The sequence below is a fragment of the Schistocerca piceifrons genome, chromosome 3, assembly GCF_021461385.2.
Source record: "Schistocerca piceifrons isolate TAMUIC-IGC-003096 chromosome 3, iqSchPice1.1, whole genome shotgun sequence".
Taxonomy (NCBI): domain Eukaryota; kingdom Metazoa; phylum Arthropoda; class Insecta; order Orthoptera; family Acrididae; genus Schistocerca; species Schistocerca piceifrons.
This window is the reverse complement of record NC_060140.1, coordinates 644,940,618-644,968,431: the sequence shown is the minus strand read 5'-3', so window position 1 is coordinate 644,968,431 and position 27,814 is coordinate 644,940,618.

Below are 27,814 nucleotides of genomic sequence, written 5' to 3'. Positions count from 1 at the left end.
GATCAATGAGATGGACACCAGTGATAGGTTTTTTTTTTTTTTTGTAATTTCCATTCCCCATCAGGAGTGGGCTGGCAGCAACTTAAGTGCTGCTCTTCAGCCAAGAGATACAAATTGACAGGAAGACATTTAAAACAATATAATGAAGAAAACATGGCGAAATGTAGAAACAAAGAATGCGGAACATAAGAAAAGAATGCATACAAAGCAAACAAACTCTTTCGGTTTCCTTATGTTGTAAGTGTCTTTTAGTTACTTCAGCCGATGTGTGGCGTTTTATGGTATCCGCTGTAAGAGCGTGATTTAGAGCATTCAAGTCTAGTTTCCTGCGAAAGGCTGTGGATCAGAACATCTTAATGTCAGTTTAGAACCTGGCACAGGACTCAAAGACGTGGCATAAAAACGAAATGTTTGGTCTTGTACAAAGCATGTTAGAAAACAGTGTTTGAAACAACTAAACAGGACCGGAGGGATAGTCTTTTCTGACTTTGTGTAGTCTGTAGGATAGGATCATTCGCCTAGAGCATAGGTGATCAAAGTTTAAAGTGGCCTCTGCAGTGCCTGTATATTTAATAGGATCGTACCACACTGGCAGCAGTAACAGCCGCAGTTTGAGGTGTAAATTCGATGAGGGACTAGGTGTACGCTTAGGAATGTTTGGAGGGCAGCACGCAATGCTACTTTGGGAAGCACTGCGAAATCTCCCTCTCTGCGCTTGTGTCACACGACAGCTTTGCGTCATCGCGCGACCAATGGTGCCTAGGTGAGTTCTATATTGGATGAAGTTAGTGGAACTTCTATAATTGTTAATTTTTGTCTGTATGGGGGTAGAGAATAACGATGATAGCATGTTGGGGTGATAGATTTGAATGGATGCGGATCTGGTAGTACTTGTATGTAGTTTGGGGATGCACCACAATGTGCGCATTTCCATCGAATGGTCAAAACATGCTCCTGTCGCACTAACCCAGGTTGCTCTGTTTCTACACGGGCCGACCGAGCGGTTATAGGCGCTTCAGTCTGGAACCGCGCGACCGCTACGGTCGCAGGTTCGGATCCTGCCTCGGGCATGGATGTGTGTGATGTCCTTAGGTTAGTTAGGTTTCAGTAGTTCTGAGTTCTAGGGGACTGATGACCTCAGATGTTAAGTCCCATAGTTCTCAGAGCTATTTGAACCATTTTTTTTCTACACGAGTTTTTGAAGGTGATGGGTATGGTTTTCTCCGGCTTCTGCTCAGTTTCGACTTAAAATGGAACGATGATATGCGTGAAGCTGTAGAAATGAGCGCAGCTGCAAGATGCGTATGGACTGGCTAAAACCATGTTGTAATTTTACTGTAGCAGACAGGTTCGAGGAAGATGACTCTTTGCCAGATATGAGAGTGACAGAAATATGATTCACTTGTTGATCTGATCCGATGCAGTATGTGCTTGAATAGAAAGACCTATTTCCAAATTTTAAACATCATTTCTAGCAGATAGCATGACACTAGCGATCTGAGAAGCTAGTGTACATTTTCTTACGACCTCAATTGGCACATTATCTACTACTACTGTTTGTGTTACGTCTCAATCAGTCATCGCCTATAACTCAGTGGATGTATCACAGAACCTTTGATATGCTATCGAGACAGAATGCGCTACAAATACTATAGAATTATCAAGCTGTGGCGGAGACGCAAATACTGCTTTAATACTTCGTTGCTTAGCGAAATCACTTCCAAAATGTAGTAATTATATCACGAGGTTGCATCGTGGGCAATGCGTTGGTCTGATAATACACATTATTACGATCACCGTCACAGTATTTGTCCGAAAAAAAAACCACCTCATTCAGAGGTAATGTCGTACCTCGATTCGTAAAGTGGTTATAGCTTTTAAAAGAAAATGGCTCTCAGCACTATGGGACTTAGCTTCTGAGGTCATCGGTCCCCTAGAACTTAGAACTACTGAAACCTAACTAACCTAAGGACATCACACACATCCATGCCCGAGTCAGGATTCGAACCTGCGACCATAGCGGTCTCGCGGTTCCAGACTTAAGCGCCTAGAACCGCTCAGCCACTTCGGGCAGCGGTATATCTTTTAACATGGTTACTTGTGTGCACCTGTAAAACCAAAAATCTTGTGACAGTAACATGCAGTAGTTCTTGCGATCGGTTTTCTTTTTCACATCTGCTCAATTACGCCTCTCTTTCTAAGACACAGTGGTAGCACTCGCAAGGAAAACCTAACAGACATGCCCACCCATCGTTGATTTTCGGTCAATACTATTTTTCATTGTGTGGAACCATTTGTTGGTCAAATATTACACTTAGTAGTAGTTGGGGATGCGTGATATATTCACATTTGAGTATTAGGCTTATAATGTACGTGTTTATGTTGCATCGTGTGTAAAGGATACGACTATGTATGGTAGTAAGGTAGATACAGGTACTTCCATTTCCAGAGCTACTGCCTTCAGCAAGTTGTAATTCTGATACTTCGCTCATTGTCGAATGCCATTCAATTGTGACCGCGATCATAACACTTAATTGTAAGTATAATGATAAAACATATATATGAACGGTTTTCTAGAATGACTCCGTATATGCATGGTCTGTGGTGGTAATGAATGACGTTCCCTGTTAACGGCAGCAGCCGTCAAAATGCAGAGGCCTGTTGGAGTGTAGGAACGTATCTGAGTTAACTTTTCCATCGTCTAGACGACTGAATAGCGAACTGATACTCAGTATGTGTTGGGTGGCTTTCATGATCAAGTGTAAATTTGAGAAGATTGTGTATGGGGGTGCTGGAAAGTTATTGCCTCTCATGTTAATTGTTCGGTTAACTGCTTCTGCACATTTCGCGCCTTTATTTAGTTGAGAGAAGATCGATTATGGTCTGTGCATCTACCATGCGGAAGGCACGTTTGCCTGTTCTCTAGACATGTGAAAGACCTTAGTTGGCTTGTAAATAGTAGGGATGATTTGCAGTTTGTTACATCATTGACACCGTTATTCGAGAGTGGAAATATCAGTTTCCTCTATTTGTTTCTAGCTACTCAGTGATTTACAGCACGCTGCACCTCGCTAAAGTTTGGGGTTTTTAGAGAAATAATTTCCATTTTATATCTTGGGAATTATGGCGCGCTAGCGATCGGTGGGATGCTGCCAAGTGCTTGATATCGTGAAGTACCGCGAAAATGGTACAATGTTTTGGAGAACCATGTAAAAATACATGTGTTCTTGTAATCCCCGAGTCTGTAGATGTGTGTAGAAAAGCCAGCAAGTATGAAAAGAGGTTCGAATCAGAACCAGTAACGTGTTTGTGCCGAATTTGTAGAACAGTTCTGAGTACGCCTTCGGTCCACTGTGGGTACTCTGATGTAAAGGGATGATTTTGTGTGGCTGAGGATGTGAATTACATGTTTACTAGATCGACACAGTATGCGGTGATGTATTGCTGGGATGGAAATCGGTTTCATGCTGTAATATTCAAGCTCCTGTGATCAGGGGGAGAGCAGTGTAATTGAGCAAGAGTGTTTCTGTATTTGACGATATGTATGACACTTTGCAAGGTTTAGTAAGCGTTGCAATATGGTGATCGGTGTAAAATAGTTTCTTGCCGCTGAATGTCACATCTGCAGAAAGAAAGAAAAGGCTGACACTGCTTACCTAAGACCGAGGAGCAGTGTGACATATAGCCAGAATAAGTGTAGGCATACCAAATTTCTTTTGTGAGCTGTACAGTTGTACAAGATAACTACACTTTTGTGAAAAATGTGTATATATTGTATTGTAATGTTACTGTGGCTTATGTTGTACCATGACTAGAGAAGATGAGTGTGTGTCTTGTTATGAGGGATGTATAGATTCACCACATAGTTAACCACGAGGGTATAAAAGAGATTTTAATGTGGAAAATTGTGCTCGCTATGAATATGAATATTCGTTCCAGAACCACAACCATCAAGAGCAAAAATGACATGTACATCAATCAGTGTTCGACTGTTGTGGCAATCACAATAATATTTAATTGTAGTTAGACTGGTAAATATGTTCCTGGCATCCAATAATCTTGTGAGTCTACTATGTATGTATTTGATTATCAGTAGACAAGTTTTGTGGGTTTAACTTTGAGTGCAATTTAGCAATCTGTGAATAATAATTTTAGTGCTGAAAGTCTCCTTTGCAGAAAACAGTGGTGAAAGGTGCTCCCACTGGACCTGTACCGTAGCTATAATGTAATCGCCCAAGCAATGTTAAAAACCATACGAGCATATGGTCCGGAACTGGCGTGAGTGCTCTCTGAAAAAATTGGTCCTCACTTTCGTCCGGTCACGTCAGCAACTGCGCCCAGGTGAACACGTATTTTGGGAGGAATATCTCAGGTACAGAGTCTGAATGGGATGTCGCTGCCTCATGATTGTTTTGCTGTGTGTGACTTGGCAGCTGACGGTCATGTAATTTTGCTGATAGTCTCCAGGGTGGTGCAGTTGACAGGGGGCTGTGGGCAGTGCCCATGTCTGTTGGATTATTTTGCGAGCTGGTCTGTAGGCCATGCAAACCGTTATTTGGTCAGTTTACAAGTTGATTTCATGTCCGCACATCAGTGTACTGAATTATTTAGGAGCCGTAGAACAGTTTTTGAACAGCACAATCTGTGACGACCGTATGCACGTCACGCACACACACACACACACACACACACACACACACACACACACACACGTCATGAGTGGTCATACAGCATGATCTGCAACATCAGTATGGGCGTCACACACATGTCATGAGCAGTGGAACAGCATGATCTTTGACGTCAGTATCTGCACGTCAGAGGTGTCCTTTTAGAACGGTGATAGAGAGAAAGTGGTCGAACAGATGAGAGGTATGATAACATGCTCTGGTGGTGGTGCTGTGCACTAGGTCAGTTGGGCTATGGACCTTGTGGCGAACACACCAGATAGAGGTAGTGGCTCAAATTGTTTAGATAAAGACTGGTGCATGATTTCGACAGTTAACAATCAGCAAGCATATTTTCAGAGTCTTTTTGTGGTTTGCATGTCTGTAGACTGTGTGACGTGACCCCAAGCATGTCAGAGGGTGTGTTTTGTATCAGTGTATTGAATACACTCCATCCCTAAATAAATTGTTCCAAAATAAATGAAGTACTCTCCTTCCTCTCTCCAACAGCACAGTGCAGGTTGAGTCCTTCTCCCACGAATCCCTAGGAGGAAGTAGCGGTCGGTTGACATAGATTAGTGGAGGTAGTCTAAGTGTCCTTTTTTGGCGCCATTTTCTAAGGGTAGCAGAGGTAGCGCAATCTTCCTGACAGAATTCAAACTTCGTTCAAGTTCCTAGGATGAGGCGGCAGTCAGATGACTTACATTAGTGGAGGTAGTGCAAACGTCCTTTCTTTCAGGTCATTTTTTTAACTCAGTGGAAATACTCAAATTGACCTTTCCTTACCACCAAAATTCATACTTGGCGCCAGTTCCTAGGAAGAGGTTGCGGTCAAATGACATAGGTTATTGGGGGTAGGGCAAGTGATATATTTTCCCTCGATTTTCTTAGCTTAGGAGAGATAACTATGGTGTGATGAATTATCCTGTTGGAATTTGAACCTCCCGCCATTTTTCTGGAGGAGGGGAGGGGAGGAAGTTAGGTTAGTGGAGGTAGCTCAACTGACCTATCTTCCTGCCGACATTCAAATTTCCTGCCAGGGGGGGTGTGGCACTTGCGTCATTAACTGACATCATGGCCGCAAACTTGGATGATATCATGCACTGTGCACGTTAGTGCACATTAGTATATGTTATTGCACGTTAGAGCATGTTAGTACACGTTAAACAGCCTACATGGGTTGGTAAGGGGACATGGCAGTCTGTTGAGGATCATAGTGGAGACCTCAACTATTTCCTTCCAAGTCAGGTAGGCTTGGCACTCGCGAAACTCTCACAAAATTTGAATTTCCTGCCTGGGAGGAGGAGTACCACTTTCCGAATTTCCCGCCGCCGCCATCTTGGATTTGGGGTGGGAGCCCTATCACTGTGTCTGTGAAGTCACAGATCTAATGGTACTCATCACCTGGCGTCATGGCCAATATCCTGGAAGAGAGCGTTCTCTGCTCTTGGTAGTGTGTAGTAAGTCAGTTGGAGTCTGGAGCTCATGGTGAACACAATGTATGCCAGCATGACAAATAACGGTAGTCATCAGATGATGACACGGACCAATGTGCCCCTGCTGGTGGTAGTGTGTAGGGTAAAGTTAGGTTAACTGAGCCAGTTTTTACATTTTAATTTTTTGTATCTATATTTTACACAATAAGTGAACATTTAGTACACCACTATTTTTGTTGATATTTCTGAATGTCTTTAAAAAAAATATTAAGAGCCCAGCCAAAATACTTTAAAAAGCAGAAACTAAAATGTAACATAGTTGCAAGTGGTCCACTTAACCCCCTGGAGGAGGTTAACTGACCCATCCAGTGTGGTTAACTGGACCACTGACATTTATTGGTATTCACTGAAAAAACATAATAAATATTATAACAGACAGTGCTTCATAGTGTGTAATACAGGATAAAGAAATGCAAACAATTAGTTACATACTCAAAATAGTCAATAAAAGACTGATAAACAGTTAACACAATGTGAAGTTATGCAAATCACAGTTGGAAGAACACATATTTGCATAACGAGCAGATTTTAATTGAAATGAATTAGGTAATTTAATACATCAGTCTTTGGTACAAATCTTCTTTCATCTGTTGTCATAAATTTCATTGTTCCAGTCAAGTGTTTGTAAAATGACACTTCAGCTCCATCTTTTAGGACTTTGAGCACCTTAGCAACATAATGTCTGAAAGTGGCAGAGTCTTTACCACAAACTTTCACAATCACAAAGTTTCCTGAAGAATACACCATACTGTCCTCATATGAAGACAGACTCACTGCTGAAGAAAAGTCATCATAAAGGAGAGATCCTTCAGACTCTTCAGATTCTTCCAGTTCAAAGAATTTTCTCTTCCAAGTGCTGTATTATAGAACTTCTTAAAATATACAAAAACTCCTACATTCAAAGGTTGGAGCTTATGGCTTGTGTGAGGAGGTAAGTAAGCAAAATAATTCCATTTTCTTTTGCAAATGATATTGCTGCTATGCTTGTGTGGCTTTCTTGATTGTCAAGAATCGTGAGCTTAGCATGTTCCTTTGTAGGCCTTTCATGTTTTACGAAGTGCTGCAGGACTGGTAACAATAGTTCACTGTTCATCCAGCCTGTGGCAGCGGCTCCAGCCCTAGAGCATAGGGGGAATTATGTAGCATGTGATCTTTAACATGCACCCTTGGAAACACAAGGATTGGTGGCACAGCTGTTCCAGAAGCACTGAGTATTGCAACCATTGTCACAACTGATCCTCTTTCAGCAGGTGTAGCTTGTCCAACTGTTCTGCACCCAGTCTGTGCCAATACTTTAGGTGGTTTCTGGACAGTGGCTGCTGCAGTCTCATCCAGATGGTATATGTCTTGTTGTTCAAATACGTAATTTGCTTTGAGGCAAATCAGATTGTTAAGGAACACTTTCACATTTGCCTCTGTGAAGCTAATGGCCCTTGATATACTTGTCTGCTCTGGTGTTCGTAATGAAAGTCTGTTTCGTTTCATAAATGCCCTGAGCCATTCCAGTCCTGCCATTTTCTCTCTTTCCCAGTTCTGTGGTACAGATTTTCCATTCCTCTTAGCATATTCATAATCCAGAATCCTTGCAGTTTTTGTGGTTAAGCCACAATGGATATTGCATGCAGTAGTAATATAGTCAGCAAGTGTTTTATCCTCCTCTTTTGTGAAAATTCGTTGATGTTCATTTGATGGCCTAAAATTTATATTGTCAAATCCTAGACGACAGCCTTTTCTATGAATCATTTAAGGGTTGATCTAGGAATACCGACACTTCTTTCTAATTTTTGCAAAGACACCTGTTCGTGGATATGTTGACTAACTGCGTCTTTCAGCAGTTCTGGTTGATAATCTCTGTGATTGATAGTTCACTGCCTAATTCTTGACATTATGAACCCTGCAATTTGCAGAATGTGTAATTATTATGCTTAATAATGCTTCTGTTTATATACAGTAGTAAGTATAAGGGTAATTATAAGGCAAGTTTTCAGTTGGGTTCACTGGACCACTGACCAGTTAACCCCACAATGATTAGGCACTTAACCCCACATGCTCTCATGAAATATATTGTGCAAGAGTGTAACCTCAACCAAAATAACATTTGGAAATAAGATATGTAATGAAGCCTTTAAAAAAGTACTTTTAAATGAAAGCATCACCCACTTATTTGGTATTCAATGACTGCAGGCAGAAGAAAAACACAAATAGAAAATATTTACCTCAATTAACTATGGTTAATAACAGTGCAGTAACCAGCTTTAGGCACCAAAACATAACACGAAGTGATGGAGGGCTGCCAATTTTAGATAACTAAATTTTCCTTAGCCTATTATTTCCCTCCTTGTTAATTTTTAATGGAGTGGTTCAGTTAACCTCCATGAACAGTTATCCTACTAAGTCAGTTGGGCTCATGACTTCATGGCAGACGCAAACACACTGCGGAAGTGACTCAGTTTGTTTAAATTAAGACTGGTGAATGATTTCGACAGGTCACAATTAGTAAGCATGTTTGCAGAGACTTCTAGTGTTCTGCATTTCTGCAGGCTGTGTGGCGTGGCCCTAAGAATGTCAGAGCATATGTTCTGTATCACTGAAATATATATAATCCATACCTAAATAAATTGTTCCAAAATAAATAGAGTACACTCCTTCATTACTCTCTCCAGCAACCCAGTGCAGGCTGAGTCCTTTTCTCACAAATCCCTAGGAAGAGGTGGTGGTTGGGTGACTTAGGTTAGTGGAGGTAAACAAAGTGACCTATCTGCAAGCGATTTTTCTTAGGTTAGTAGAGATAATCGTGGTGTGATGCATTATCCTGTTCGAATTTGAACTTCCGTCATTTTTATGAGGTTAGGGGAGGGGGTTTATGTTATTTGGAGGTAACCCAATTGACCTTTCTTCCTGACAAAATTCAAACTTACCAACAAAATCCGCCATCTTGAATGACCCCATGGGAGCCATCTTGGATTATGTCATGCACTGTTGCAAGTCTACACGCCGCCATCTTAGATGCCGTTATCGCCGCCATCTTGTATACATCTGGCAACGATGGAATGTGGGGCAGCGTCCTTGTTGCCCCCTACTATCCTCTGGTGCAACACCTAGTGTAGATGATATCATCTCTGCCCACTCTACACACCTGTAAGCCCACAAATGGCCTTCTTCCATTCTTGCATACACCGAGCACTCGCTATTCCTCTTTCAGCAGACGCAATGGAGAACGAGCTATAAACCCTAGAAGCTATCGCCTATAATAATGGATGTTAACCAGAAATTGTGAGACACCACTTTAACAAGAAAACAGGTAGAAAAACTGCGACCTCATCTACACTAGGTGTAGCACCAGTGGATATCTTCACTAGCTTCATTTCTATTCCCTTCAAAGGCAAATCATCTTATAAAATTGTGTGACTCTTAAAGCACCACGGATTTAACGTAGCATATTCTACGAATAACAACCTCAACAAGAACTTGGTACATTCGTTAAAGAATACCAAAGACAAATTATCTCGTTCGAGGGCGTACAAAACCACCTGCAGTAACTGCAAAAGTTATTACATCGACCAGACAGGGAGAGCCCTCTCAGCTATATATAAACAACATATACCCACGAAAATTGGTGGTGGCATGCGTGGCCCGACTTCTGCCGAGCACCTTGTTCAGTTGGCTCATGCTCCCAATCCACCAAATAACACAGAGCTAGTAAATTGCAAGGTTAAAGCCACTAGGCTTGACATCCTTGAGGAGTTTTAAATCTTCAAACACCTGATGCTTGATAAGGAAAACCTACTTAATGACCAGCTACAATTGAGAAATAAGAACGTTTTCGAAGGTTTTCAACCTTTGCTTCGCCGGCCCTGATATTACGTTCCCTTTGCAGTCACCGACGCCTGACTCCCATTTCTTTAATCGGATAGTAATGTATTCAAAATTGAGGAATAATTTTGCAGAGTAATAGCTAGTCTTTCTTACAGGCTACAAATCCGTTTGTAGGGTTCTCGTTCTCCTCAAAAGTATGTTCGGTTACATATTACGCCATTAGCATTCTTAATGGTTATAGGAATCCAGTTCCTAACGTAAAGGTAGCTACAGGTATGCATCTATATTTCCACGCACGCATGTGCATGACCATCAGTGATGCTCGGTACGTAGCTGCTCGCTGCGATTAGTTCCGGCGCAGCTCTCGCGTGTTACTGACCTCCTCCGCGCAGTGTGGCCTGCATTTTCTTTTCAGCTAAGTAATGTAAATTACGACTGGGTACTAAGGTGCTATAGTTTTATACTTCACATGGCCAAACTTTGGCGTGAAATAGTGTAGTGTCAATAGCTTCTGAAGAAGGCCAAATTATTTTGGCTGAAACATAGGTAAAGGTTGGCTTCTATATACAACTGAGACTGACGTGTCATATGTTTAGTAATAAATCACTTAGGGATGAAATTAAGAATAGCCATAAATCGATAATTAACAGATTTGCAACTGGAGTACGTGACCATGAAACAGAATATGAAAACTGGGATACAAATCTCCATAACGACAAGGACGAATTATTAGCTAAAATGAACACTGAAGTTCTGCGTGCGATAGTTATACAGATAAAATAACAAAAAGAACATCTTGACAAAACGGTAAAAGAAGTTAGCGAACAAGTGGAAACTTCGACATTCAGTTCTGAAGTACAAAAAGAACAACTTTTTACATTAATAAACAACATAACATTAGCCAACACAAGCTGAAACATGGAAACAAATCTTCGCAATGGCAACACTGGTCACTGTTATTCAAATGTTGACATTTTCGGTACTTGTAACGTCCCACCGGTTAGTCAGTAGTTAAAAAGTGGTTTAAACACTTGCGAATATCTTGCCTTAGGTGTCCCTCGACGACTGCATACATGAGCTAAACTATGCTTGCTCAATAAATACAGTAAACCATAACGTATTTCACTACAACGATGTAGGCCACAACTGAAGTAGAGTAAGTCTTTATTCACTTCAAAACCTAGATCTAATGAGCTCATGATCAATCTTCAGTGTAATAAGCCTCGTTGTTACTACTGCAGCTAACCGATGGTAGCACATACTACACTGGCGATATTAAATACTCCAGATACAGTAATTTAACGGAATTACGTCTGTGACGTCCATTGCATTGTTCAACGCTAATACTCAACAAAGTACGAAAAGAAAGTCATATATCATTTTGGCTTTTGTGATATTAAATCACACTGTTTAACACTCCGAAATAATCCGTCACTCCACTATTCTAATACGCTGTTTTAGACAATGTCCAACACACGAGTTGCTCTATTGTAAATCCAAACCTGAATCATGCACCAAGAACTTATCTCAGCTGTACACACAGATCTGTCCTCTAGTGGGTCCAACACTAACCTGCCCTAACAATACTCCAGGCCGAGTATTTATACTCTCCCTACAATGTACTACTGGTTATAATAATGCCAAACATAATTTATAATATGAAATAGTTTAACAACATTATCAGACAATCTATAATGATCCCTACTTTTCTAGAACAAATTTAAGACATTTCCTACACACATAAAAATCACGTTAATATTGAAATTGCTGCAATAAGCATTCTAACAATGGTAAAAGATCAGTTATCTATATTTTGTTAATTAGTCTCGAGATTTAATTCCTACCATTTACAGATGTTGAGAAGGAAATATATTATTCTTTTATCTCAACATTTTCAATATATTAATTTTCTGAATCATATTTTGATTGATTATGGTACAAAGGGTATTGTAACTACTATTGTTTGTTATTGCTATAATTCTTCTAAGAGCCTTTTTCCTATTATCGAAAAGTAATGGAATTTAATTAAAGCTGGAGATACAAGTGTATTGATCTAGTAACACATAACACAGGGGTGGTAATTATAAGCCAGGAATGTTATACAAGGCGCCCCCCCCCCCTAACAAATCTATAAATTTATATGAAATGGAAATTGATGGATTTGCTAGTCTAAGCGTGTTTTGTAAATAATAGTGGTACTGCTGAATTGCAAGTGTATGAAGGCTTTGCTACAAGTTCAAGGAATAATAGCAGGTAGTTAAAGGTAAGGTTTCCTTGTCTGAAGGATATTATCAGTGTCTGAGGTAATATGTATTTTTATGAAGATTTTCTTTTCATGATAGGTTGTGCAGTAGTGAAGGCTAGTTTGCTTAGTAGTATTATTTATGAAGCGTGATTATGGGATGTTTCACATGGAAGCATTGATTAATGAAACGGAGTATGAGTATTTACTGCTGATTATTTACGAGATATGAGGATATTATGAGATGTGATGTTATTATAATGATGATACAGTAGAGGTAAATATGTTGAAGATCTTAGAGATTGTTGAAGATGATTATTATGAGGATAATGACGATGATATACCGGAAATATGCAATGGTTAGGAATTATGATTTGTTATGAAGAATGAGTCGGTAATGGTTAGGGCATATGTTAGGGACACTGCTTGTGTTGAAGTTTATTTTTCTTTGCATGGACGTATTTCTTAGCTTGCATCTAGTGAAGCGAAGGTGATAAACAGTGATGTGGTTGTATACCGTTAGCAGAGCATTTTCTGTTGATGGTGCGAATGGAGCAGTCTACTGCCTGTCGAATCTCTGGAACAGTTCTGAAGCGAATACCACAAAGTGGTTCCTTCATCTTTGGAATCAAATGAAAGTCACAAGGACTTAAGTCCGGGGAGTATGGTGGAGGGCTCGGTACTTTCCAGTCCTATCGACTGAATAGAGCACCCACAGCTTGCGATGTATGCGCCCACGCATTGTCGTGCAAAATGATGTTCGGGTTGTGCAGAAATTGTAGCCGCTTCTTTCGCAAAGATGGTTGCAGGTGAAGCTCCAAAAATGAACAGTAATACTGCGCATTGACTGTCTGGGTGTAATGTGTTCGGATAACACCATCATAGTCGTATACGAGAATCATCATAACTTTAGACCGCTCCATTCGCACCGTCAACATAACAGGTTGTGCTAACTGTATACTACGCATTCCACATCGCTCGCAACGGGTTCCACACAACGCTGGTGACTACTTTGAAGGACAGTAACAGGTGCAAACATCTAACCCTTTTGTATGGGTTGTGAATAAATAGTTGCCACTATTTAAGTTCCAACCATCGCATTACGTTTGCGGACCCAATTGTATGATACTCGACAATGAGAAAAGTATCGGAAGTATCCCCTGTTGACGGCTGTGGCTATGCAAATAGAAATATCGGTATCATTCTTAAAACTTGACATACTTTTCCGAGTAAAAAAAAAAAAAAAAAAAAAAAAACCATCCTTTTTGCTGTTGCAGTATTGCATGTCAAATCCATACCATCCTTGCGACTCTACATAGTTGTTTTCTTTGCATGTGCCGGCACACACACACACACACACACACACACACACACACACACATACTTTAGAAGCCTGATGCTGACGGCCAATCTATCTCACATCCCCTACTACTAAGTATGATACTTCGCCAGTAGCTGATTGCTGTCGATATGAAAAAATACTGAGCGAAAATCACCGATAGTTGGACAAGCCTCATAAGTTTTTCCTGCGAGTGGTACCCCTGTCTCTTAGAAAGAGAGACATAATCGTCTTACAAACTGCTGGATGTTAAAAACCGATTGCAGAGACCATGGTGCTATTATAATCGGTCTTGGTTGTACAGGTACTCACAAGTATCGCTAACGATATCCATGTTAAAAACTAAACAAGCCTTATAATTCGAGGTATGGCATTACCTCCGAATGAAGTGGTTTTTCCCAACAAATACCGCGACACTGAATATAGACGGTGATCGCCGGAGTGTATATTATCAGGCCAACAGTGCGGTTACCTGCGGCCGATGGGTTTAAGCTCTTAATAAACTTACCGAATTAGGAAAGTGATTTGGCTAAGGAATACAATATAAAGCCGGTATACTGCAACTCCCTTATGCCGCCAGTAGATATTTCTCCAGTACTTGTAACACATTCTGTCTCCATGCGATGTCAAAGTTTCTGCGATATATCCCCTGAGCTATAGGCGATAGTTGATTGAGTAGGATCACAAACAGTAGGTGGTGTGCTGAATAAGATCGTAAGAAATGTGCACAGGTTTTTCAGAACTCTAGTGTTAGGCTCTCCAGTAGAAATGCTGTCTGCAGTTTGGAATCAAGTCTTTTCATTCAACCACATACCTGTGATGGATCCTATGGAGAAGTCCTTTAACGATTACAGTCACTAGTCAATCATTTTCTTGGCACTCTCATATCTTGAAAAGAGTCACCTTTCTCGAACTTATCTGTTACAGTAAAATTACAACGTGGCTTTCTAGGCAGTCCCTATGCCTCTTGCAACTGCTGCCATTCCTGCAGCTTTGCGCATGTCATCGTTCGAATTGAAGTCGGACTGAGCAGAAGTCAGAGAGAGCTATACTTACCACCTTCTGCAACCTGTTTAGAAACAGTGTGACCTGAGTTAGAGCGAATGGATCGTGTTTTCACCATTGGGTGGATATGGGAACATGTTGTCATAGCTCTGCCAGCAGTTTACGATGCATAAGTTCAGTGCTGCTAATCCGACACAAGGTAGTATAAAAGACAGTATGGAAACTGGGAGAAGGTTGAGGATTTTGCTACTGCATTGTGGTGTATCTCCCAACTACATACAGCTACTGCAATCTGAAGCAGATCCGTGTCCCTCAGGGTTCATTCACGTATATCATCCCAACTAGCTATCATCGTTATTCTGTACCATCCAACAGAGAAAAATTACCAACTATAAAAGCTCCACTAACTTCATCGATTAGAGAACTTGATAAGAATTTTACCGCATCTCTCCCCCTCTCCCATATACCAAAAACATATATGGTCAGCATGCCGGCATCGAGCATTGTGATGATCCTATTAAATATACTGGTATTTATCCATTGCACAGAGCAGTGTAAAGTTTCATAGCCTGTACTGTAGGAGGATGACCGTGTGCCACCTACTATACTATAGGTCGCAAGAGACGTTCCCTGTGTCATTGTTTGAATCATTTTTTTTCTGCTGTAGCACACTTTGCACACTGCCACACATTTTGTTTCTCTGTCATGACTTTGAGGTCTGTGTTAGGTTATAAACGAAATTAACATGTTTTGATCCATTGCCTCTGACAGAAAACTTGGTGTTACACGTTGTTAATTATGTTGTTGCTGCTGCTACCATAAAACACACACACCCACACACACACACACACACACACACACACACACACACACACTGGATGATTTTCAATCATTATGTGGTACCAACAACGTACCAGCGGATAGATGGGATCGAAAAGACACTGTCGATGTACTGTAATAATAACCATCACAGTTGATAGTGTGAACAATTTTAGCAATTTTACAGTAAGTTCAACATCGAACAACGATGTGGCAGCTTGCTTCCCAGCTTCAGTATCATCGCTAAACCACTCCCTCCTCTACTTTGCGAGTAACACTGCGAATGCAATTAGATAACTGTGCAGTACGTCCATTCATTGTTAATTCTCGAACATATACATAATCAAAATATTCCAAACAGCGATCTGCATATTTCTAGCATCACGAGCATAGTGCATAATTTACGATCTTTCTCTATATGGATGGAAGTCACATGAATTGTAGCATTCTTAGGATAAAGTTAGAGACTGAAAACTCCTCTCGCACCATCTTAGAGAACCATTACTGATTTAATCTGTCGATGACCAGAAGTAGACCGCTAAATTCAATGTCTCGTGAACGAATGGAGCTCGCCAAGTCTGTAAGTGGTGTTCCGCATCCATCTAGGTGCACAAGATTTTTCCAGACGCACGCATGTCGAGGCGGTTAGCACTGCTTATTGCTGCATAGTAGTAGATTTGAAAGTGTTGTCATGTAATAGCAGATGGTTAAGAAGAGCAACAAACGGGTAGTACACTACTGGCCATTAAAATTGCTACACCACGAAGATGACGTGCTACAGACGCGAAATTTAACAAACAGGAACAAGATGCTGTGATATGCACACGATTGGCTTTTCAGAGCATTCACACAAGGTTGCCGCCGGTGGCGACACCTACAAAGTGCTGAGATGAGGAAATTTTCCAACCGATTTATCATATACAAACACCAGTTCACCGGCGTTGCATGGTGAATCGTTGTTCTGATGCCTCGTGTAAGGAGGAGAAATGCGTACAATCACGTTTCCGGCTTTGATAAAGTTGGATTGTAGCCTATCGCGGTTTATCGTATCGCGACATTGCTGCTCGCGTTGGTCGAGATCCAATGACTGTCAGCAGAATATGGAATCGGTGGGTTCAGGAGGAGAATACGGAACGCCGTGCTGGATCCCAACGGCCTCGTATCACTAGCAGTCGAGATGACAGGCTTCTCATACGCATGGCTGTAATGGATCGTGCAGCCACGTCTCGATCCCTGAGTCAACAGATGGGGACGTTTGCAAGACAACAACCATCTGCACGAACAGTTCGACGGTGTTCCAGCAGCATGGACTGTCAGCCCGGAGACCATGGCTGCGATTACCCTTGACGCTGCATCACAGACAAAAGCGCCTGCGATGGTGTACTCAACGACGAACTTGGGTGCGCGAATGGCAAAACGTCATTTTTTCAGATGAATCCAGGTTCTGTTTACAGCATCATGATGTTCGCATCCATGTTTGTCGACTTAGCGGTGAACGCACATTGGAAGCGTGTATTCGTCATCGCCATACTGGCGTATCATCCTGCGTGATGGTATGGGGTGCCATTGGTTACACGTCTCGGTCACCTCTTGTTCGCATTGACGGCACTTTGAACAGTGGACGTTACATTTCAAATGTGTTACGACCCGCGGCTCTACCCTTCATTCGATCCCTGCGAAACCCTACATTTCAGCAGGATAATGCACGACCCACATGTTGCAGGTCCTGTACGGACCTTTCTGGGTACAGAAAATGTTCGACTGCTGCCCTGGCTAGCACATTCTCCAGATCTCTCACCAATTGAAAACGTCTGGTCAATGGTGGCCGAGCAACTGGCTCGTCACAATACGCCAGTCAGTACTCTTGATGAACTGTTGTATCGTGTTGAAGCTTAATGGGCAGCTGTACCTGTACACGCCATCCAAACTCTGTTTGACTCAATGCCCAGGAATATCAAGGCCGTTATTACGGCCAGAGGTGGTTGTTCTGGGTACTGATTTCTCAGGATCTATGCACCCAAGCTGCGTGAAAATGTAATCACTTGTCAGTTCTAGTATAATACACTCCTGGAAATTGAAATAAGAACACGGCGAATTCATTGTCCCAGGAAGGGGAAACTTTATTGACACATTCCTGGGGTCAGATACATCACATGATCGCACTGACAGAACCACAGGCACATAGACACAGGCAACAGAGCATGCACAATGTCGGCACTAGTACAGTGTATATCCACCTTTCGCAGCAATGCAGGCTGCTATTCTCCCATGGAGACGATCGTAGAGATGCTGGATGTAGTCCTGTGGAACGGCTTGCCATGCCATTTCCACCTGGCGCCTCAGTTGGACCAGCGCTCGTGCTGGACGTGCAGACCGCGTGAGACGACGCTTCATCCAGTCCCAAACATGCTCAATGGGGGACAGATTCGGAGATCTTGTTGGCCAGGGTAGTTGACTTACACCTTCTAGAGCACGTTGGGTGGCACGGGATACATGCGGACGTGCATTGTCCTGTTGGAACAGCAAGTTACCTTGCCGGTCTAGGAATGGTAGAACGATGGGTTCGATGACGGTTTGGATGTACCGTGCACTATTCAGTGTCCCCTCGACGATCACCAGTGGTGTACGGCCAGTGTAGGAGATCGCTCCCCACACAATGATGCCGGGTGTTGGCCCTGTGTGCCTCGGTCGTATGCAGTCCTGATTGTGGCGCTCACCTGCACGGCGCCAAACACGCATACGACCATCATTGGCACCAAGGCAGAAGCGACTCTCATCGCTGAAGACGACACGTCTCCATTCGTCCCTCCATTCACGCCTGTCGCGACACCACTGGAGGCGGGCTGCACAATGTTGGGGCGTGAGCGGAAGACGGCCTAACGGTGTGCGGGACCGTAGCCCATCTTCATGGAGACGGTTGCGAATGGTCCTCGCCGATACCCCAGGAGCAACAGAGTCCCTAATTTGCTGGGAAGTGGCGGTGCGGTCCCCTATGGCACTGCGTAGGATCCTACGGTCTTGGCGTGCATCCGTGCGTCGCTGCTGTCCGGTCCCAGGTCGACGGGCACGTGCACCTTCCGCCGACCACTGGCGACAACATCGATGTACTGTGGAGACCTCACGCCCCACGTGTTGAGCAATTCGGCGGTACGTCCACCCGGCCTCCCGCATGCCCACTATACGCCCTCGCTCAAAGTCCGCCAACTGCACATAGGGTTCACGTCCACGCTGTCGCGGCATGCTACCAGTGTTAAAGACTGCGATGGAGCTCCGTATGCCACGGCAAACTGGCTGACACTGACGGCGGCGGTGCACAAATGCTGCGCAGCTAGCGCCATTCGACGGCCAACACCGCGGTTCCTGGTGTGTCCGCTGTGCCGTGCGTGTGATCATTGCTTGTACAGCCCTCTCGCAGTGTCCGGAGCAAGTATGGTGGGTCTGACACACCGGTGTCAATGTGTTCTTTTTTCCATTTCCAGGAGTGTATATTTATCCAATGAATACCCGTTTATCATCTGCATTTCTTCTTGGTGTAGCAATTTTAATGGCCAGTAGTGTATTTATGCATGCAGGAGCTCCAGACGGTGGAGTTCGAAGTATTTTTACGTAAATCAACTATGCTATGCAACTAGTGGCGTAGCAAGACAGCCACGCCACTCGGAAGTAGCCGAAAGGCACGCGTTAAGCTTACGCAGATTGGCGTGAGCTCTGAAACAGGATACGTAATGAATGCTATAAAGAAAAGTACGTAGCTTCTGGAATACTTAACTTTAATCCATCATTTGTATACATCGTTCTTGATGAGACATGCTTCATACGATAACTATCAATTGCTATGGCGCCTTGCTAGGTCGTAGCCATTGACTTAGCTGAAAGCTATTCTAACTAACTGCTCTGCAAAGGAGCGAGGCTTCGTCAGTGTAGTCGCTAGCAAAGTCGTCCGTACAACTGGGGCGAGACCTGCCGTGTGGTGGCGCTCGGTCTGCGATCACTGACAGTGGCGACACGCGGGTCCGACATGTACTAATGGACCGTGGCCGATTTAAAGCTACCACCTAGCAAGTGTGGTGTCTGGCGGTGAGACCACAGTTATAGTATCTATGATCAGTACGAGGAGGGCGTGCTGAGAGAGAACATTGAACATCACACCTCTAAGGCTACACGTTTCTGCACTTACAACAGGCTAAAATGCTTGAACGCTTCGGTTTCCGACCTATTAGTCATATGGAATGTAATATTCCAATCTGAGAAATATATTTCCAAAGCATGACATACATCCTTGTTGCAGGTTTCTCTACAGTAAACTGTAGTTACAAATTTTAAAATGAAAGACCATTCCTTAAATTATAGATTCTATGTGATACATGCTCAATGTAGCTTTCCAGAGATGTATATCGTCCACTGTCGACATCCGATCATGGTTCAGAAATGATACTATGCTCGCATCAGTCCTTTATAAAATGATCATTACTAAAGGAGAATACCTCTTATGAGGAAACAGATAAATGCATAGCAGAGGTGTTTGATTTGTGAAATTACACGTCATGCCGCCACTAATTCAGTAAACAGGACACTTGCCAAGCAGATGTATACACAGGAACTGCAGTACCTTAGAAACACCTGTCGCTAACTTAGAATGACCCTACTTATGAAACTGAACTCTCGATTCTTTACCAAAGATGCGGCAGGCGAATGAGGTACATCACGTAAATCATCGTTCGTGAAGAGGAATATCGACATATTCCTCGAAACAGGATGCTCACATTTCATCACACATGAGATGGAAGTCCTTTGATGACCGAGAGGTTAGCTGTTAAAGATCACAAGTAGACTGTGCTCTAAGTCACACACAGATCTCGTGGTTGTATACGAGTCGAACATAGGCTATGTCACATAACTGATGCATCCTGACAGAACAATGGAAAAAAATGGTCAAACAACCTGCAGCAACATCTCCCTAGTTTCTGGTTACTCAGTGATTAACAGCACCTTGCTAAAATATCGGGTTTCTAGAGAAATAATTTCCAGTCCATATCTTCGGAATTATACTGCATAAGCATTACTACTATGCAAGCAATTGATATCAAGAAGTATCTGGGAAATGGTATGATATTCTGGTAAACCATGTGAAAATACATGTGCTCTTGTAACCCCAGAGTCTGGAGATGGGTGTAGAAAGCAAGAAAGCAAGCAGGTCAGGGCAAGAAACAATAACGCCTTTGTGACAAGGGGAACCAGCATAGCTGTTGTAAAACAGTTAGGAGAGTGACCTCAGCCTGCTGAGGGTGCTCTGGCCATGCTTGGGCCATTGTGTATGCAAAGTTGATCATTTGTGACCGTCGCCAGCAGTGGATGACCTACCGAGCTGCCAAGAAGTATCTAGTGCTGCAGTCCATGTGCTTATGCTGTCTGTCTTCGTGGTATATGTACGACTGTCTGATGGTCGACAGCTACATGCAAGATGTAGAAGTGATGATTTTGTATGGCGCAGGATACGAATTGTGTGTTTACTACATCGAAACAGTATGTGGTAATATAGCCAGGTTGGAGATCGGTTCCATGCTGAAATATTCAAGACTCTTTCGTCAGCGGCAGAGCAGTGTAATTGTGGAAGTGTCTTCCGTGTCTTGACGATCTGTAGACCACTTTGCAAGAAATAACTGTCAGTGCAGTATGGCGATCTGTACAAAATGGTTTTGCCGCTGACAGTCTCATCTGCAGGAAAACAAAGGCAGACAGTGTTCACACACCGGCAGCTTCAGTAATTTGGCAGATAGATTCAGTAAGATCCAAACAGAATGCTCCATTCTTTCACAAGACATTATTTGTGCTGGGATATAGGAGCCTCTACGTAGTCGTGGGAACGTTTACTGTTTCGGAGAGGTTTGTTGAAAGCTTGACGTCACGATTTCCAGGATAGGACCATCAGGAAGAATGCAGTCAATGTGCATGCAATTTTAGTGAATAGGTCCTGTTAGGACAAGAATTTCCATGTATACAAGCTGAGATATCACGAAAGGTCCTACAACAAAAGCAACTGTTAACTATTTCTGCGACACTTTATGATTTCAGAGAGAGAGACTTGGCTCTTACATAAACATGTGACATCAATATAACGCTTGCAACCTTTTAGATGCTCCTGCGAGGGTGAGCTGCTAAGCATACATCTCTTACTCAGCACTCGACCCGCAGCTATGAAAGTCATATCAGCAATACTGGTTAGGTAAACATGTATGTCGCATATGGACTGGCGTGAGCACACTGCGCCAGCGTGCACGCCTGAGGACCTCTGTATGGAACAGTTTGCTGATACATTGGTATTGAATTTCGTAATGATAGTTCGAAAGCGTTTTTACATGCAAAGCTGCACCACTTTCGGCTGTTTAAGCGTTGTGAGTATGTTTGCAGAGTATTATACATGCAATATTCTGCCAATTTTACGCGTAGTGAACGTGTTTGTTGCATTATCATGTGAACATATCTGTGGGCTGTGCAATGCATTATGTAGACAGTTTACAATTAGTGAGTGTGTTTGCACCATTTGGACCATTTACGAGTTGTTTGCGAGGCTGTACATCTGTGTACTGCATTATGTCAGTAATTTACGAGCAGTTTGAGTGACTCGAACATGCCAGAGAGAGCATTTTTTATCAGTGTAATAAATAAACTACACTCCTGGAAATTGAAATAAGAACACCGTGAATTCATTGTCCCAGGAAGGGGAAACTTTATTGACACATTCCTGGGGTCAGATACATCACATGATCACACTGACAGAACCACAGGCAAATAGACACAGGCAACAGAGCATGCACAATGTCGGCACTAGTACAGTGTATATCCACCTTTCGCAGCAATGCAGGCTGCTATTCTCCCATGGAGACGATCGTAGAGATGCTGGATGTAGTCCTGTGGAACGGCTTGCCATGCCATTTCCACCTGGCGCCTCAGTTGGACCAGCGTTCGTGCTGGACGTGCAGACCGCGTGAGACGACGCTTCATCCAGTCCCAAACATGCTCGATGGGGGACAGATCCGGAGATCTTGCTGGCCAGGGTAGTTGACTTACACCTTCTAGAGCACGTTGGGTGGCACGGGATACATGCGGACGTGCATTGTCCTGTTGGAACAGCAAGTTCCCTTGCCGGTCTAGGAATGGTAGAACGATGGGTTCGATGACGGTTTGGATGTACCGTGCACTATTCAGTGTCCCCTCGACGATCACCAGTGGTGTACGGCCAGTGTAGGAGATCGCTCCCCACACCATGATGCCGGGTGTTGGCCCTGTGTGCCTCGGTCGTATGCAGTCCTGATTGTGGCGCTCACCTGCACGGCGCCAAACACGCATACGACCATCATTGGCACCAAGGCAGAAGCGACTCTCATCGCTGAAGACGACACGTCTCCATTCGTCCCTCCATTCACGCCTGTCGCGACACCACTGGAGGCGGGCTGCACGATGTTGGGGCGTGAGCGGAAGACGGCCTAACGGTGTGCGGGACCGTAGCCCAGCTTCATGGAGACGGTTGCGAATGGTCCTCGCCGATACCCCAGGAGCAACAGTGTCCCTAATTTGCTGGGAAGTGGCGGTGCGGTCCCCTACGGCACTGCGTAGGGTCCTACGGTCTGGGCGTGCATCCGTGCGTCGCTGCGGTCCGGTCCCAGGTCGACGGGCACGTGCACCTTCCGCCGACCACTGGCGACAACATCGATGTACTGTGGAGACCTCACGCCCCACGTGTTGAGCAATTCGGCGGTACGTCCACCCGGCCTCCCGCATGCCCACTATATGCCCTCGCTCAAAGTCCGTCAACTGCACATACGGTTCACGTCCACGCTGTCGCGGCATGCTACCAGTGTTAAAGACTGCGATGGAGCTCCGTATGCCACGGCAAACTGGCTGACACTGACGGCGGCGGTGCACAAATGCTGCGCAGCTAGCGCCATTCGACGGCCAACACCGCGGTTCCTGGTGTGTCCGCTGTGCCGTGCGTGTGATCATTGCTTGTACAGCCCTCTCGCAGTGTCCGGAGCAAGTATGGTGGGTCTGACACACCGGTGTCAATGTGTTCTTTTTTCCATTTCCAGGAGTGTACATAAAATCCATCCCTACATAAATTTTTCCAATTTCCCACTGAAAATAAATAAAGTACACTGCATCCTCTCTAGGAGCTGGACACAGACTGAGTCCTTTTCCTGCCTTTTTTCTCCAGGCCACCATCTTGGATTGTATCACTGGCGGACAACAGTACATTCTGGTTGCACTACTGTGTACTAGGTCAATTGTACTCCAGATCTCAAGGTGAACACACTGGATGTACCTACAGCCTATGACAACTCAAATTGCTTAAATAAACAATGCATACAAAAGAAAGACTTACGTCCATCGTATGCAGCAGCTCAGCATAGGCTGAGTCCTTTTCCCACTAATTCCAAGGAGGAGGTGTTTGTTGGATGACGTAGGTTAGTGGTGGTAGCTCAACTGATCTTTTTTCCTGCCTATCTACTCGCTTAGTGGAGGTAGCCCCAGTGACATTTTTTCCACCAAAATTTGAACTTCCCGCCAATTTTGCATGAGGGATGGTCGTAGGGGGAAGGGAGGGGCGGAGGAAGTTGATAGGTTAGTGGAGGTAGGTCAATTCTCCTGCAAAAATTTTGAACTTCCCACCATGATGTCATTGCGATATTGCCACATCTATCACAGTCAACTTGATTAAATTAGGCAACAGTGCAAAGTGGGTTGCACAAATATAGCCCTACCACCAAGGTAGACGCAGCTTCCATGAAAGAAACCATTTAAAAGCTACACAGTAACGGGTATGCAGGGCAATATTTAATGTTACATAGTGGAAAACGGAAACAGTAGAGAGCAAAGGATGCGGTTGCCATTTACAACCATAAAAGATTGGAAAACAGAATTGTAGGGAACAGCTATGTAAATGAAAGAATAATAGTTTTAACTGTCAAATAAAATAGACAAAACTTGGCTATTATTGTAATTTACACACCTGGTGTGGGGAAAAAAGAGGAGTCCATAGATTTGTATGACAAACTGTAATCGGTTTTGGACAAGTATAACAAAAAACACCAGATAATATTGATGTGAGCTGTCAACACAAGGTGGGGATAATCCTATTCCAAAGATGATGGCAGAAAAGTCATAAATAGCAATGGAGAACTGTTTAGGAATTTAGTTTCTCTTGACAGACTAAAATTAACCAATACATTCTTCCACAAAAAGATATCCACAAATATACAGGGTCAGCTCGACGATTTAAGTTTATTGTTGACTACATTATCGTTAATTAATACTTAGAAGTCAAAGTAATTGACACAAGGGTGTTCAGGGAATATGACACAGACTCCGATCATTCCTTGGTTATATCTCAAATAGATATACACCCGAAATTGAGAAAGAATAAGGATCTGACAGAAAAAAAAGACGAAGAATGAAATCGATAAACTATGTGAACGGACCATACAAGGTCGCTATCTGAAGAAATAGAGAAGGAAGGGAAAATGTAGTGTGCTGGCGTACGCTAGCGCAAGCACACATTGCGTCAAAGAGGTTACGAGAATATCGATAGAGTCTGAGGATAAGACTCGCTGGAAACGTGCCGCCAACGCCCTCTAAGCCGCCAATATTTACGATCACCGTCGCGGACCAGAGGGCCAGTTTAGCCAGTAGGTTCGAGACTGTTACACCAGTTAGTTCGGGTCTGCATGCCATGGAGTTCCATCGTGTCACCGAGACAGAGCCGCCGACTTAGCCTCTATCACAGAGACAGGCAGCACATAGCAACCTTATAGTGAACTCAGCGGGCTTCAACTGAGGCTACGTGGACTATACAGAAGAGAACTTGGACTACAGCATGTGGAAACTTAACTAGCTCTGTGTTTATATATAAAGAAACCTGTTATTAATTACGTGCAGTTTGTGTTATAGAACAAGGACACCGGCCGGGCCAGCCGATCGGTTCTAGGCGCTTCAGTCCGGAACCACGCGACTGCTATGGTCGCAGGTTCGAATCCTGCCTCGGGCACGGATGTGTATGATGTCCTTAGGTTAGTTAGGTTTAAGTAGTTCTAATTCTAGGGGACTGATGACCTCAAATGTTAAGTCCCATAGTGCTCAGAGCCATTTCAACCACTTTTTTTGGATACCGGCCACCAACTGACATCCTCTCCTTGCTTCTGTTGATACAGCTCTACAGAAACAATGAGAAGACATAAAAGTGGCTAACAAGAATACAGCGGTGATGACAGGAACATTTCAGTTAAGAAGGTTTGCTTGCTTCTCTTGTGTTTCAGATTCCAGGGGTTGCTAATTTAAAATTTGTTCCTGTGTTATTGTATGGATTCCAGAAAGGGAGCCGCAGAACTAATCAACTTTCTCTTGTCACAGGTTTTGCTTGCTTTTCGCTATAACGTATCAGTGTTATCTATGCCCCCCCCCCCCCCAAAGCCCGCTGCACCCCTGCCCCCGTGCCTCAGCCACAGACAGCCAATGTTCTAAAACTAACACAAGCTGTTCAGTTTCAGAACTAACAAATTACTCCCTTGCTGACGACGGTACAGCTTCTGGCTGCACAACAGACCGACCAATAAACCCAACAAGTACCGCAGACCAACATTCCAGCGTTCCGGCAATTTAACAATACAGAAGGGGAATGGTGCTAATACCTGACAAAGTTCTAAGCGCATTGTGCAGTTTATCGCGATCGAGGTACTGTGAAGCTACAATAAATTCTTTTGATTGCGGAGTCCCCAGTGTTCAGGTTAATACAAAAGCTGTTCCCAACTCCCGACCAACTCACTTATGACGAAGTAATCGCTGCATTAATCAAGTACTATTACCAGCAAGCTCAAGTAGCTGCAACCAGATATCAGTTCTTTCGTTTGCAGAAAAAGCTAGAACAGACGTACCGCCAGTGGTATATGCAATTAGCAGGCACGACTAGGAAGTGAATATTTATGTGTAGTTGTGGCAACTTTTCCAGTGACCCCATGATTCGAGCTGCTGTTACATTGAGTGTCCCTGATAGTAGACCACGGGAAAAGATCCTATAGTACTCTGATCCTTCAATTTCTTAAGTGCTGCAAAGCTTAGAACAATATGATTCATGTGTCATAGCGGCCGACAAGTTTGACCAGGTCCGTATTTGTCGAGTCGAGTCGCCTCTTGCTCGCGACCGCGCCGAGCAGCCACAACAGCGAGTACACACGCAGCTGCGCGGATAGCATCATAAGCATGTAAACAGACTTGTGAACATAGCTAAGTCTTGCCTTGGATGTTTTACTCGCCATAAAATGTAATATTGCCCATCAAATAACGCAGTGTATTACACGCGTGGAAAAAAGGCCATGCGCAAGCAGTCTCAACGATACGAAAACGCCAATTTCGCCCGCACGTGCACATGCAGTGGACGTTGTGTTTTCCAAACTTAAAGCCGGTTCTGACACAAGTAGGATTACGGTTGCTCCTCATTCTCGCCCTAGGGCTGTGCAACGACGATCTAAAAAACTATTTGTCTCATTACGCTTTGATCGCCGTCGTGTGACCTTTCAGATAGATACAGGTGCATCAGTCACTTTGCTTACTCGTGCAACGTACGAACAGTTAGGCTGACCACTCCTTTCTGAATCACGCCAGCGCCTCACTGTTTACAACGGACAGGAAATTCCAATGCGTGGACAGTGTAGTTTGCCAGCCATATACAAATCTCACACCAGGACAGTGACTGTTAATGGTGGTGAAACCAACAGACAGTGAGAACATTTTCTGTTTAGTTCAAAAGTGGCTCTGAGCACTATGGGACCCAACATCTTAGGTCATAAGTCCCCTAGAACTTAGAACTACTTAAACCTAACCAACCTAAGGACATCACACACACCCATGCCCGAGGCAGGATTCGAACCTGCGACCGTAGCAGTCCCGCGGTTCCGGACTGCAGCGCCAGAACCGCACGGCCACAGCGGCCGGCTTCGGTTTAGTTGCCTTTGATTTGTTTGGCCTTAGCATCCAAGACAACGCACTTTCCATATCGGATTTTGATCCGAAAGCAAATGCTTAAAGAATTTCTTGAACTATTTGCAGATGAACTGGGTAAAGCTAATAACATTTTAGCGCATGTTACATTGAAAGACAATGCAGAGCCTGAATTTTTTCCGGCCTCCCCGTTCCACTTGCTTCATGAGACAAAGTAGCCACCACTTTGAAAGAATTGCAGGATAATGGTGTAATTGCTCCCATTCAAGCTAGTCATTGGGCAAGTCCACTTGTTTTGCTGCCTAAGCCCTCTGACCGCATTCGCATTTGTGTTGGCTTCAAGTCTACAGTCAACCTACAGACAGTAGTTGGCACTTATCCGTCACCTTGCCCTGAGGAACTCATGGACAGGCTTGGTGCACAACATTCCTTTTCTAAGATAGGT